This window comes from Pinus tabuliformis, chromosome 6 (assembly GCF_031772625.1).
Source record: "Pinus tabuliformis cultivar Carrire ecotype Pingquan chromosome 6, CPIR1, whole genome shotgun sequence".
Lineage (NCBI taxonomy): Eukaryota > Viridiplantae > Streptophyta > Pinopsida > Pinales > Pinaceae > Pinus > Pinus tabuliformis.
This window is the reverse complement of record NC_142292.1, coordinates 1,895,718,197-1,895,730,351: the sequence shown is the minus strand read 5'-3', so window position 1 is coordinate 1,895,730,351 and position 12,155 is coordinate 1,895,718,197.

Here is a 12,155-nt window from a genome sequence, read left to right as displayed (position 1 = left end):
CCAAAAGCAACCCCAGCCGATAGTATGGACCGGGATTCCGAGAATCTTCGATCGTGTTAGAATGTTTCTCGCTTGGCAGAATACTAATGCACATGCGGAAGCGGATGGTCGTAGTGATGAGGCGTGAACCCGGATAGCTTCTAAACTTTATCAAAATTCTAAAGCTTTCCGTTAAAGTCACCGCCATAAGTATCCACACGTTTAAAGTTGTACCGGCATGAATGATCATGGAATACGTTTAAACTCCCCCGGCATCAATGTCGGGAGACTTATTACTCGCATGGAGAATTTTATTTATTTATTATCTTTTAATACAATTTTTACAACAAAGTTATATATATTTTTTAAAATAGTGGGAAAATTTGTTATAATTGAGTGGCATAGCTATTATTAGCCGTTATTTGTAAATGTAAGTTGGTTCATCATTGTTATCCAAAAAAGCCATGTCATTTGTAATTATTCGTTGGTGGTCCATAAAAGGGCATGTCTTCATTCCTAGCAAAGGCCCGTCTTAACCTCTTTCCTTAGATTCTATACCCAAACAAAAGTTATAGTTACCCATTAATTGATGCTAATATTGACTTAAAATTCTATTTTTTAATTTAAACCTTATCCTAAAAGTTAAAGCTGTCCATTTATTAACACACTTCAGTAACAGTTTTATACAACACACCTTCAAATAACCATTAAGGAATACCTCTCTTTGTAGTTGATTAACAATGAAACTTTAAAATGGCTAGGTTGATATAACGAGGCAGCTCAACTGTAACAAATCTCGAAGTTGTGGTGCTTGTTTGGACAGTAAGGGAATTTTTGCTTATGAAATTTTATAACCGAGTTCATCATTTATTTGATGTTATCCATATAACAACTTGGATCTAGAGAAATTCCCCGCCAATGCTATTTGTACCTTTCATGTTCTCTTTTGGCAAATTTTCTAGTGCTGAATATTCAATCTATTAGGATTATATAATGTTATCGTATTTTTTAGTTGGCTATTTCATGGAGGATTTGATTTATTAAATTTTTAGTAAGCAAATTTTAACAATATACCTAATTAATGCAAATTCAAAACCCCATAATAGATTCTATTTTTGTAGCATGCATATAAGTTATGGCAACTTCATCACTTCTATTTCTGGATATTGACACATATCCAGAGCCTTTAGGGTAAAGTTCTTCGAGAGAAACATCATGTCTTGTAAAAGATTGTGAGGTAAACATATCAACAGATTTTGATGGTAGAGGACTATTATAAAGGTATGCATTATGAGTGTTAGTGTATGTCCATGTATCAGTAGTTCTTATCACAGAAAAAAGTAATTAGTCAAAAACATCAGAAACCAAGCAGGAGAACTCTGAGTAAGATAAATACATCATTTTATTTTTCCCTGCACCATACTAGAAAAATTGAGATGGACAAGATGATCAAGAGGATTAGTAATACATACTTTGAGGTTTTTGTGCATAGGAATTTTCAAGGCTAGGTTTTTGAGTGATAATCTCCACTTCTTGTGTCCAATAATGTTCCTGTAATTTCTACACAAACAATTATTTTATCATTAAATTTATATAAATCCAAAGCACACATGCAAACAAAATATTTAAAGATTCACTGACTATAACTTCAATGACTCGAGTACATTTTGGATAGATTTTCATAATTTAGAAGCTTTGCTTAGCATGTAAGTTCATTGAAGGAAAATGAGATTAGGCCCTTTGCTCACACCACACAATGAGCTTAAGCCCTTTATTTCTCCCTTTCTGTTGGACCCAAACCAACTAAATGATTGAAAATCATATTCTATCATGAAAAAAACCATTAGAAAAGGGTAATATATTTAGCAATTCCCAATAAGCAAAGTGATTAATAGGTTCCCATGTCACCTCTCCCTGATTGGCATTGAGGGTCATGTTCCCTACTGTTATTCCTCGAATCATTGATTGTTGATCGAACCATAGACCTTCTTCTCCAAGAATGTATCCAACCAACTATTGATCGACATTATCATAAACTAATAGTTTAAGAATTAACCTCATGACAAGGGAAGATGAACCCAATACAAATTGTCACAGTAGCCCCTGTGAACTAAAATTCATCCCAAATACTCGCTATGAATGATGCCCAAAGGAAAATAATTCCAATCAATATGGTAGTGTGTTCTAAATACTAGATATGGATGATGCCATGAAGAAAATGGTTGCAATTAATAATAATTTGTTTAAAGCAAAGAATTCTATTGTATCATAACTTCATCTTAGAGAAAGAAATACAATAGTGAATAGACAAAGCAAAATATGACAAGTTGTTCTACAGCTTCAAGCTTGATCATAACCAGGTGGATAACCAAAAGAAGATAAGAATAAGAATAAAGTGTCAAAACATTTTTTGGCTTTGTCTTTATAAGATTTTTATCGGTTTTTTCGCAATAATTTGTACTATCATGGATGCTATATGAGTTGTCTCAGAGTCTATGCAATTTTCTTATTCCAGATATGGACCTTTCCCATTCATTAGAAAAAGGAAAAAATAATTTGTGGCTAATAAATCCAATTATGCATGGTTAGAGGTGGAGGTAGGGTCTACTTAATATATGCATTATATTCCTTAGTATACACATTCTATTTCTGCAATTAATAATCATTCATTTCATACATGCACTCACTAATTTCATTTACAATCTCACAATTAGGTATTGTGTACTCTTTAGTTCTTGTGAAGTCAGGGAGAACTTGTATGTGTCTTGGCAGACGTGATGACATGAGTGATACTTCTAATAAAAATAATTCTAAGATAAATTCTAAGTATAATAACCCAAATATTAAATATGATCTATCATTTGTTTCAGAGTCTATGGAATTTTCTTATTCCAAACATGGACCTTTTCCATTCATCAGAAAAAGGGAAAAAATAATTTGTCCCTAATAAATCAACAAAGAGAAAAGTTTTTATAGTCTATGGAATTATCTAAAGGACAGTCTATAGGACATACGAAAAACTTAGAGTGACAATATGTTGTAGACAACTTTTAAGGATTGATTAAATCATATAGTTTCTAGCCCAGAAAATAAGTGCGTACTCATTGTTTTAATTTCCCTCTCTGTTTGACATATCATAGTATATTTCATTTACGTTTGTTTCATTCATTTGGAGAAATGCCACTTAACTCTCTCAGTGTCACCTATTTATTACCATAGCCTGAACAATTTCCCTACCTATGGTCTTTACGTTGTTTCTAAAAGATCCTATCTACAAGGATTATCCTTGTAATTCTAGTGATCTAAATTCCAAAGGTTTTAATTTCAATTTGACATTTTTTTATAAATGACCTCTTCTAAAGTTACATTTGGCATGTACTATTCTTTTAAGGAGTATTGGTAATGTTTGATTCAAAGCTTTCAAGTTTGCCACCTATAACCAAATCCCTATAGTCCAAGAACATATGTATGCAATAATTTTAGCAGAGAGTGATAGTAACATTACCAGCAACTCCATATGACCTCAAAATTTAAGATAAAGCTACTTTTCATGAACTTTATGGGGCAAAAAGCCAATAAAATCATGCCGTATCGTATCATTCAAAATCCATAGAAGGATTTGAATGTCTATTAAGAGGCATATATTGCATTTTATTGAAAGAAATGTTTAATTAAAGGGGAAATATAGGGGCAGAGTAGTGAGATACGTATAAAAAAAGTAGAACAGTGAAGGGAAGAATTATTTGTAGGCTATGCACATATTTTGAATCCAATATTGGCCCATTGTTTTCCTTGGGTATGTTTATTTTTGTATCAAGTGGGTTGTTCTAGTCTAGGTTGTTGGGAATGTCTATGGTCAATTTAGGTTATGGCATATAAAAATTAGCGCACGATCCATCTAATTTTGATTGGTGGGAATCTATTGTAACCTGTCCAAGTTCAAATTTCAGGACATTCCTATAAGGGCTTTACCTGGAAATTATTAAAATGAATCTTATTTATAGTAGGTATCTATGAGCAATGATTCAATAACTTCATGCAATATTAATGAATAACAAGTCCCAATATCCAGAGAAAAGGAACAAAAAAAAGGGAAAATTTGGGTGTTGCCAGTGATTAAGAATTGTAGCAATTCAGTTCATGTTCTTTCTCATTTCTAAAACGACATGGAATAAATTTTGAACACAGGGAAGTTAATAGGAAATATTTGCTAAAGATATCATTGGAACTTGGGGAAAATAGACTTGAACAAAGAGTTTTGTGGCTTCCAACTACTCATTGTTGATATGGATGCATAAGTTAGGGCGTTGTGGTAAACAGAAGGAAAATGAAAACTACATGGATCTAGAAGATGATGAAAGTAAAGATCTCTCTGAACTCTCAGTTAATTTGATGTCATTGTTTAGTTTAACATTAGTTATGATTTAAATGTTAGTGACCACATTATGGTAATTCACTAGATACAAAATTTGGTATAAAGCGTTGAGCAACCATAGTATTCATTAAACTATGGTCCTCTAAAATTCCTAATGGTAAGGGATTATTTAAACCTCTTTGAAACTCATACCATAATATTCATTAAACCGTGGTCCTCCAAAATTCCTATCAGTAAGGGATTATTTGAACCTGTTTGAAACTCATCTACTACAGCTAATAGTGAGTACTAACATTACTTAATTTTATTGGGGAAAGGGGCATTTGATGTATGTTAAAGTAAGACGTTATGTAAATATTCCCATGCAAGAGTACTTTGTCTATGATGAATGTTCATAATGTTGGGTGAATGACTCCAGTTATCTGCGCTAACCAAAAAACCCTTGTAATGTGTTGTTCTCCCTTTAAAAAATGATTTGATCATAAGTTGGATGCACAATATTGCAATATCATTTTCATCTAAACTTATCTTGCCTATATGATTTAGCACTAGTATAAAATGGCTAATTAATTACTAAGAAAATGACTAAAATTGCATATAAACCACCATTTTTTAGTCAATGACCAGTAGTAGCTAATTTACAGTATCTTATAACGCGACCCTTTTTTAGTCATTTTTAACGTAGTCATTAATTGGTTGTCTAAATTTTATTGTCTAGTAGTATAATTTTTCATAAATTTGGTTATTAATTAAATCATTGATTTAGTCATTAATTGCCACAAATAATGACCAAATATACAACAAAATATATTACTATATGATCATCCGAGAAAACCAATTAATGACCAAAGAAATATGACCAAAATGTTGGTCGTGTTATAAGATACTAAAATTAGCTACTAATAGTCATATATATGAAAATTTTAGTCATCATTTCAAACCAATTAATGACCAAAGAAATATGACTACATTTTGGTCGTGTTATAAGATACTGTAAATTAGCTACTAATAGTCATATATATGCAAATTTTAGTCATCATTTGTAATGATAAATTTATCATTTGCAGTGATCATTTATATTTTTTGGTAGTTTTATATTCATTATATAAATGATTAATTTAGTAGTTTATATTCATTTCATTTACTTTCATTAATAATAATTATAAATGACTAATTTAATCGTATATTCATTTTATGTGTGTTCATCATTAATCAATATAAACTACTAATTTAGTAGTTTTAGATTCATTTTATGTATTAATTATTAATCAACATAAATTAATTAGTATGATTTTAAAATTTTCATACAATGTTCATGTTCATGTTTATCTAATATGAAAACGCAAAGTTGCATATGATAATTACAATACTAAAGAATATCAAGTGCAACCATAAATAATTTCAACCACATAAATTATATTATATGAAATGTTAAGTATTACAATATAAATTTCCAACTTAATACTGGTTGGAGTGCAATTTACACATGAAATGATGTTTCATCACTTCAAAATATTATCATTATGTTGCCAAGGCATTGCAGGTGAATTCACCAAATTTGAAGACTTGACCAGTAGTCTCTATGTGTGTGTCTTATGCGAGATATTGGTTCTAAGGGTATCACCAGACCAGATCTCTTCCCTCTCTCTCTTTGCATTTGTCACTCTAATGTTATTGCTCTCCTCTCTCTTCAATTCCTGCTTCTTACCATCAATACTGAGTTCATTTCTGAAAACAAATGAAAATACAATGCATAGTGTAAGATATGAAAAACAATGAACACGAAAACATAAACTAAAGTAGACTATATAACACAACACTTAATGAATAACCTAAAAGATTACTAAGATACTCAATGTCTTGGCTTCCTGACTCCAGTATCTGGAGGAACAAAGAAAATATGGAAGTCAATCAAAATCACATCAATACAATGCCACATAAACATTATCACTTCCAAAGAAATAGCAGACAAGAGCTCCACATCGATGCTTTGAAGGAGTTCTTTTTTCCAACTTAGGAATCAGTGAAAGAAGCTCATCCCTGACTTCTTTCACAAGTCCAACAACCCGACTGTAATCAGGATTATCCTACGCAAGGGACTTTTCAACACCATTCCAAAAATCTTCCTCCATTGTTGACGTAACCTATGCTTGCAAAACATATGTGAAGGAACTAAATTATCTACTTACTTCATCCCCACAGTTAGCATTTGGTGGCGAAGCGGTGGCTGCGCCGTGAGCTGAGCCTGTTAGCGTTTGGTCGCGAGGTCAACTTCTGGGAATGAGGGATTCGTTTTTGACACGGTATTTCATGTAATGGGGGGAAGGCCACTTCATACCTCTTCATGTCTAGTCTTTCGTTGCGGTTTTATCGGCGACCCTACTTCACCGCGTTTAGTTGTTGGCACTAACCATTTCATCTGAGTGTCATTTCGTCCTGATGTCTTGCCAGAGTGCGTAAATTACGAAGTGATCCGTGTCACTACATCTTATTGAAAGTAATGTGTGTCTTTTTCCAAAAGCAACCCCAGCCGATAGTATGAGCCGGGATTCCAAGAAGCTTCAATCGTGTTATAATAGACGATCGAGTAAATGGCTATGGTGAGAATGTTTCTTGCTTGGGAGAATACTGATGCAAATGCAGAAGCAGGTGGTCGTAGTGATGAGGCATGAAGCCAGATAGCTTCTAAACTTGATCAAAATTCTAAAGCTTTCCTTTAAAGTCACCGCCATAAGTATCCACATGTTTAAAGTTCTACCAGCATGAATGATCATGGAATATGTTTAAACTCCCCCGACATCAATGGCGGGAGACCTATTGGTCGCATGGAGAATTTTATTTATTTATTATTTTTTAATAAATTTTTATAATAAAGTTATATATATTTTTCAAAATAATGGGAAAATTTATTATAATTGTGTGGGATAGTTATTATTAGTTGTTATTTGTAAATGTACGTTGATTCATCATTGTTATTCAAGAAAAATCATGTTACTTGTAATTGTCAGTTAATGGTCCATAAAAGGGCATGTCTTCACTCCTAGTAGATGGTCGCGGGTCTTAACCTCTTTCCTTAGATTCCATACCCAAACAAAAGTTATACTTACCCATTAATTGATAGTAATATTGTCTTAAAATTCTATTTTTTAATTTAATTCTCATCCTAAAAGTTAAAGCTATATATTTATTAACACACTTCAGTGATTTAATGAATCAAAAAAGAGATTAGTGATAAAAATATTTTATAATAGTATGGATATTTCATTTATAGTTATGTTTTAAGGCATTTCCTTGTGATAAGAACTCCCCCAGTTGCACTCCACACCAGTCTAGACCATCCAATCAAATGTTAGGCGACTAAGAATTTTCTCGTCATAGATCTCATTGCTTCAACAGTCAACTGATTCTTGATTTAAGCGGGTTAACTAAATGAAAAATAATATTAATTATATCAGAAGGCTTCAACAAATCTTCCCCAAATTTCTAATAATGAAAGAGAACCTAGTGTTCAATTTATTTGTTGACTATGAACTATTTCCCTCCAATTTCATGGTGTTTTCCCTCAATGTTGCATTTCCCGTTTCGTCTCCTTTGGCTTAGGGTATTTGTAGAACCCTCAACCCTCTATTGTTGTGTCTATAATCTACGATAGAAGAACAAAGTAGAGCATGAGAATCCACAATTTCCTTTTCTAATTCAATTTCTCTCTCTGTATGCTTGTGCCTTGCTATTGAATCTGTTCTCCTTCTCCTCCTCTATTCCTCAACTTCATGCCTTGACACTAAGTACCGTGATTGATTTTTGAATACATATACATGTGAGGACGTTGAATTTAGGTATCCTTTTGTGGAAAGTGGCAGCGGATGCGCTGACCGTGACTTCCAGCTACACTCGTGCGATTCAGAAGGCCATCATCTCATCAATATCAGTGGAAATGAATATCACATACTCGGACCCTCTATCTTGGGGAATGAAAACAATCATGTCATGATAAGCCTCAGTGACAATATGTGAGTCCCGATTAATAAATGCAATATTTCAAGTAATTACATTAAATCGTGGTTGTATGGATCTAAAATATTTGATATGATAAATGGATACACCAATCTGACATTTAAGAAATACCAAAATCAAATTCCCGGTAATAAATTTGAATTAGGGGTTTTTAATTTCAGGTTTTGTGGTGATGTTTAGTATTACAGTTTAATTCCAAAATTAGACACAAAGGGGGCACAGTTTTGTACAAAACATCTTCAACTACCCATTAAGGAATACCTCTATTTGTAGTTGATTAACAATCAAACTTTAAAATCGTTGGGTTTAGATAACGAGGCAGCTCGACCGTAACACATTTCAAAGTTGTGATGCTTGTTTGGACAGTAAGGGAATTTGTCGTTATGAAATTTTAGGATCGAGTTCATCATTTCTTTTCTATTATCCATATAACAGCTTTCATTTAGGGAAATTCCCCGTCAATGTTATTTGTACCTTTCCTATTCTCTTTTGGCAAATTTTCTTAGTGGTGAATTTTCAATCTATAAGGATTATATAATGTTAAGGTATTTTCAGTTGGCTATTTCATGGAGGATTTGATTTGTTAATTTTTTAGTAAGCATATTTTAACACTATACCTATTCCCTGTAAATTCAAAACCCCATAATAGATTCAATTTTTGTAGCATGGATATAAGTTGTGGCAGTTTCATCACTTTTATTTCTGGATATTGACACATATCCTGACACTTTAGGGTAAAGTTCTTCCAAAGAAACATTATGTCTTGTAAAAGATTGTGGGGTAAACATGTCAAGAGATTTTGATGGTAGAGGAATGTTATAAAGGTATACATTATGAGTGTCAATATATGTCCATGTATCAGTGGTGCCTATCAAACAAAAAAATAATTAGTCAAAAACATTTGAAACCAAGGGGAAGAATTATGAATAAGATAAATACATCATTTTATTTTTCCCTGCACCATATTATAAAAATTGAGGTGAACAAGATGATCAAGAGGATTAGTAATACATACTTTGAGGTTCTTGTGCAGGGGAATTTTCAAGGCTAGGTTGTCCAGTGATAATCTCCACTTGCTATGTCCAACAATGTTCCTGTAATTTCTACACAAATAATTATTTTATCATTAAATTTATACAAATCCAGAGAAAACACGCAGACAAAATATTTAAAGACTCACCCACTATAACTTCAATGACTCGATTATATTTTGGATAGATTTTCATAATCTAGAAGCTCTTCTTAGCATGTGAGTTCATTTTCCAGAATTTTCAATTTACAAAAAACTAATAATGACTTACCTAAATATTGAATCTATGTTTTTTGAATATTCTTGTGGTCATGTCTACCTGTTAGAAGCAACTACCATCACCTATTGACACTAGAACAAGAATATTTTGTAAATTTACATTAGCCTTAAGAATTGTGTTTCCCTGGTTTGGCCTTCAAAATACTTTTTTTTGAAGAATATCCCAAGTAAATGTGTTATTGTTGAAGAGTAGCCACACTAAAAGTTATAAATTGATCTAGGTTCTATGGGTTGTAATCTCTGAATCCTATATCTCTAGAGCTTGAAAGAAAGACTGATCCATGCCTTTACAAGGGCTTTACAATAGTTTATCCACTCTTCACAATCCTACAGGTTGCAGATCAGTTTTCAAAGTAAATGTAAGACTCAGTGCATGCTGTCCTGGTCTATGGGGTAAGGCTCATCCAAAAATAGAAATCTCGTATGGGGTAAGGATTATCCAATAGTAGAAATCCAACATGAAGCTTAGTTAATAGAAATCTGAAAAATGATGAAATCATACACATATGTCCAAAGTGGGGAAGACCTAATAAAATGATAATACCCTACTGAAATAACATACTTCACTAGCATTTCTTAACTACATCTTCATAATCGTCAACTAGTGTCTTGTTGTTTGCATATAGGTTGAAGTATTGTTTTATAAATTAATGCATGTTCTGTGGGTTGTAATCCAAAAATCTCATATGTCTAGAGCTTGACCCGTTCAATCGGTCATACTCATGTTTGAAAGAAAGTCTAAGATTGATAGGAAAGAAACCCCATTCTATAGGTCATAAAGGATTGCTTAAATCATATAGTTTCTAGCCCAGAAAAGAAGTGTGTACTCATTGTTTTAATTTCCTTGTTTGTTTAACATATCACAATATATTTCATTTAGGTTTGTTTCATTCATTTGCAGAAATATCACTTAACTCTCTCAGTGTCAACTATTTATTACCATAGCTTGAAAAATTTCCCTACCTGTGGTCTTTACGCGATTTCTAAAAGATCCTATCTACAATGATTATCCATGTAGTTTGAGTGATCAAAATTCCAAAGGTTTTAATTTCAATTTGACATTTTTTTATAAATGACCTCTTCTAAAGTTACATTTGGCATGTATTGTTCTTTTAAGGAGTATTGGTAATGTTTGATTCAAAGCTTTAAAGTTTTCCACCTATAACCAAATCCCATAGTCCAAGAACATATGTATGCAATAATTTTAGGAGAGAGTGATAGTAACATTACCAGCAACTCCACATGACTTCAAAATTTAAGGTAAAGCTGTTTTTCGTGAACTTTATGGGGAAAAAACCCAACAAAAGTATGCAGGATTGTCTCTTTAAAAATCCATAGAAGGATTTGAATGTCTATTTGGAGGCATATATTGCATTTTATTGAAAGAAATGTTTAACAAAAGGGGAAATATAGGGGCATAATAGTGAGAAATGTACAACAGATAGTAGAACAATGAAAGGAAGAATTATTTACAGGCTATGCACTTGTGTCAAGTGGGTTGTTCTAGTCTAGGTTTTTGGGAAGGTCTATGGCCAATTTAGGTTGTGGAGTATAAAAATTAGCACAGGATCCATTTAATTTTGATTGGTGGGAATCTATTGTAACCAATCCAAGTTCAAATTTCAAGGCATTCCTATAAGGGATTTACTTGGAAATTATTAAAATGAATCTTATTTACAATAGGTATCTACGATCAATGATTCAATCGCTTCATGCAATATTAATGGATAACAAGTCCCAATATCCACAAAAAAAAGGAAAAATGTGGCTGTTTCGAATGATTAAGAATTGTGGGAGTTGAGTTCATGTTCTTTCTGGTCTCTAAAAAGACATGTAATAAATTTTGAACACATGGAAGTTACTGAGAAATATTTGCTAAAGATATCATTGGCACTTGGGGAAAATAGACTTGATCAAAGAGTTGCGCGGCTTCCAACTACTCATTGTTGATATGGATGCATAAGTTAGGGTGTTGTGGTAAAGAGAAGGAAAATGAAAACTGCATGGATCTAGAAGATGATGAAAGTAAAAACCTCCCTGAACTCTCAGTTCATTTTATGCCATTGTTTAGTTTAACATTAGTTATGATTTATATGTTAGTGAACACATTATGGTAATTCACTTGATACAAAATTTGGTATAAAGCATTGAGCAACCATAGTATTCATTAAATTGTGTTCCTCTAAAATTCCTATCAGTAAGGGATTATTTGAACCTCTTTTGAAAATCATCTGCTACAGCTAATAGTGAGTACTAACATTGCTTAATTTTATTAGGGAAAGGGGCATTTGATGTATGTTAAAGTAATACCTTATGTAGGTATTCCCATTCATGATTTTTTTGTCTATGATGAAGGTTCATAATTTTGGGTGAATGACTCCAGTGATATTTTTTAACCAAAGAACCCTTGTAACGTGTTTCTCTCCCTTTAAAAAGTGATTCGATCATAAGTTGGATGCACGATATTGCAATATGATT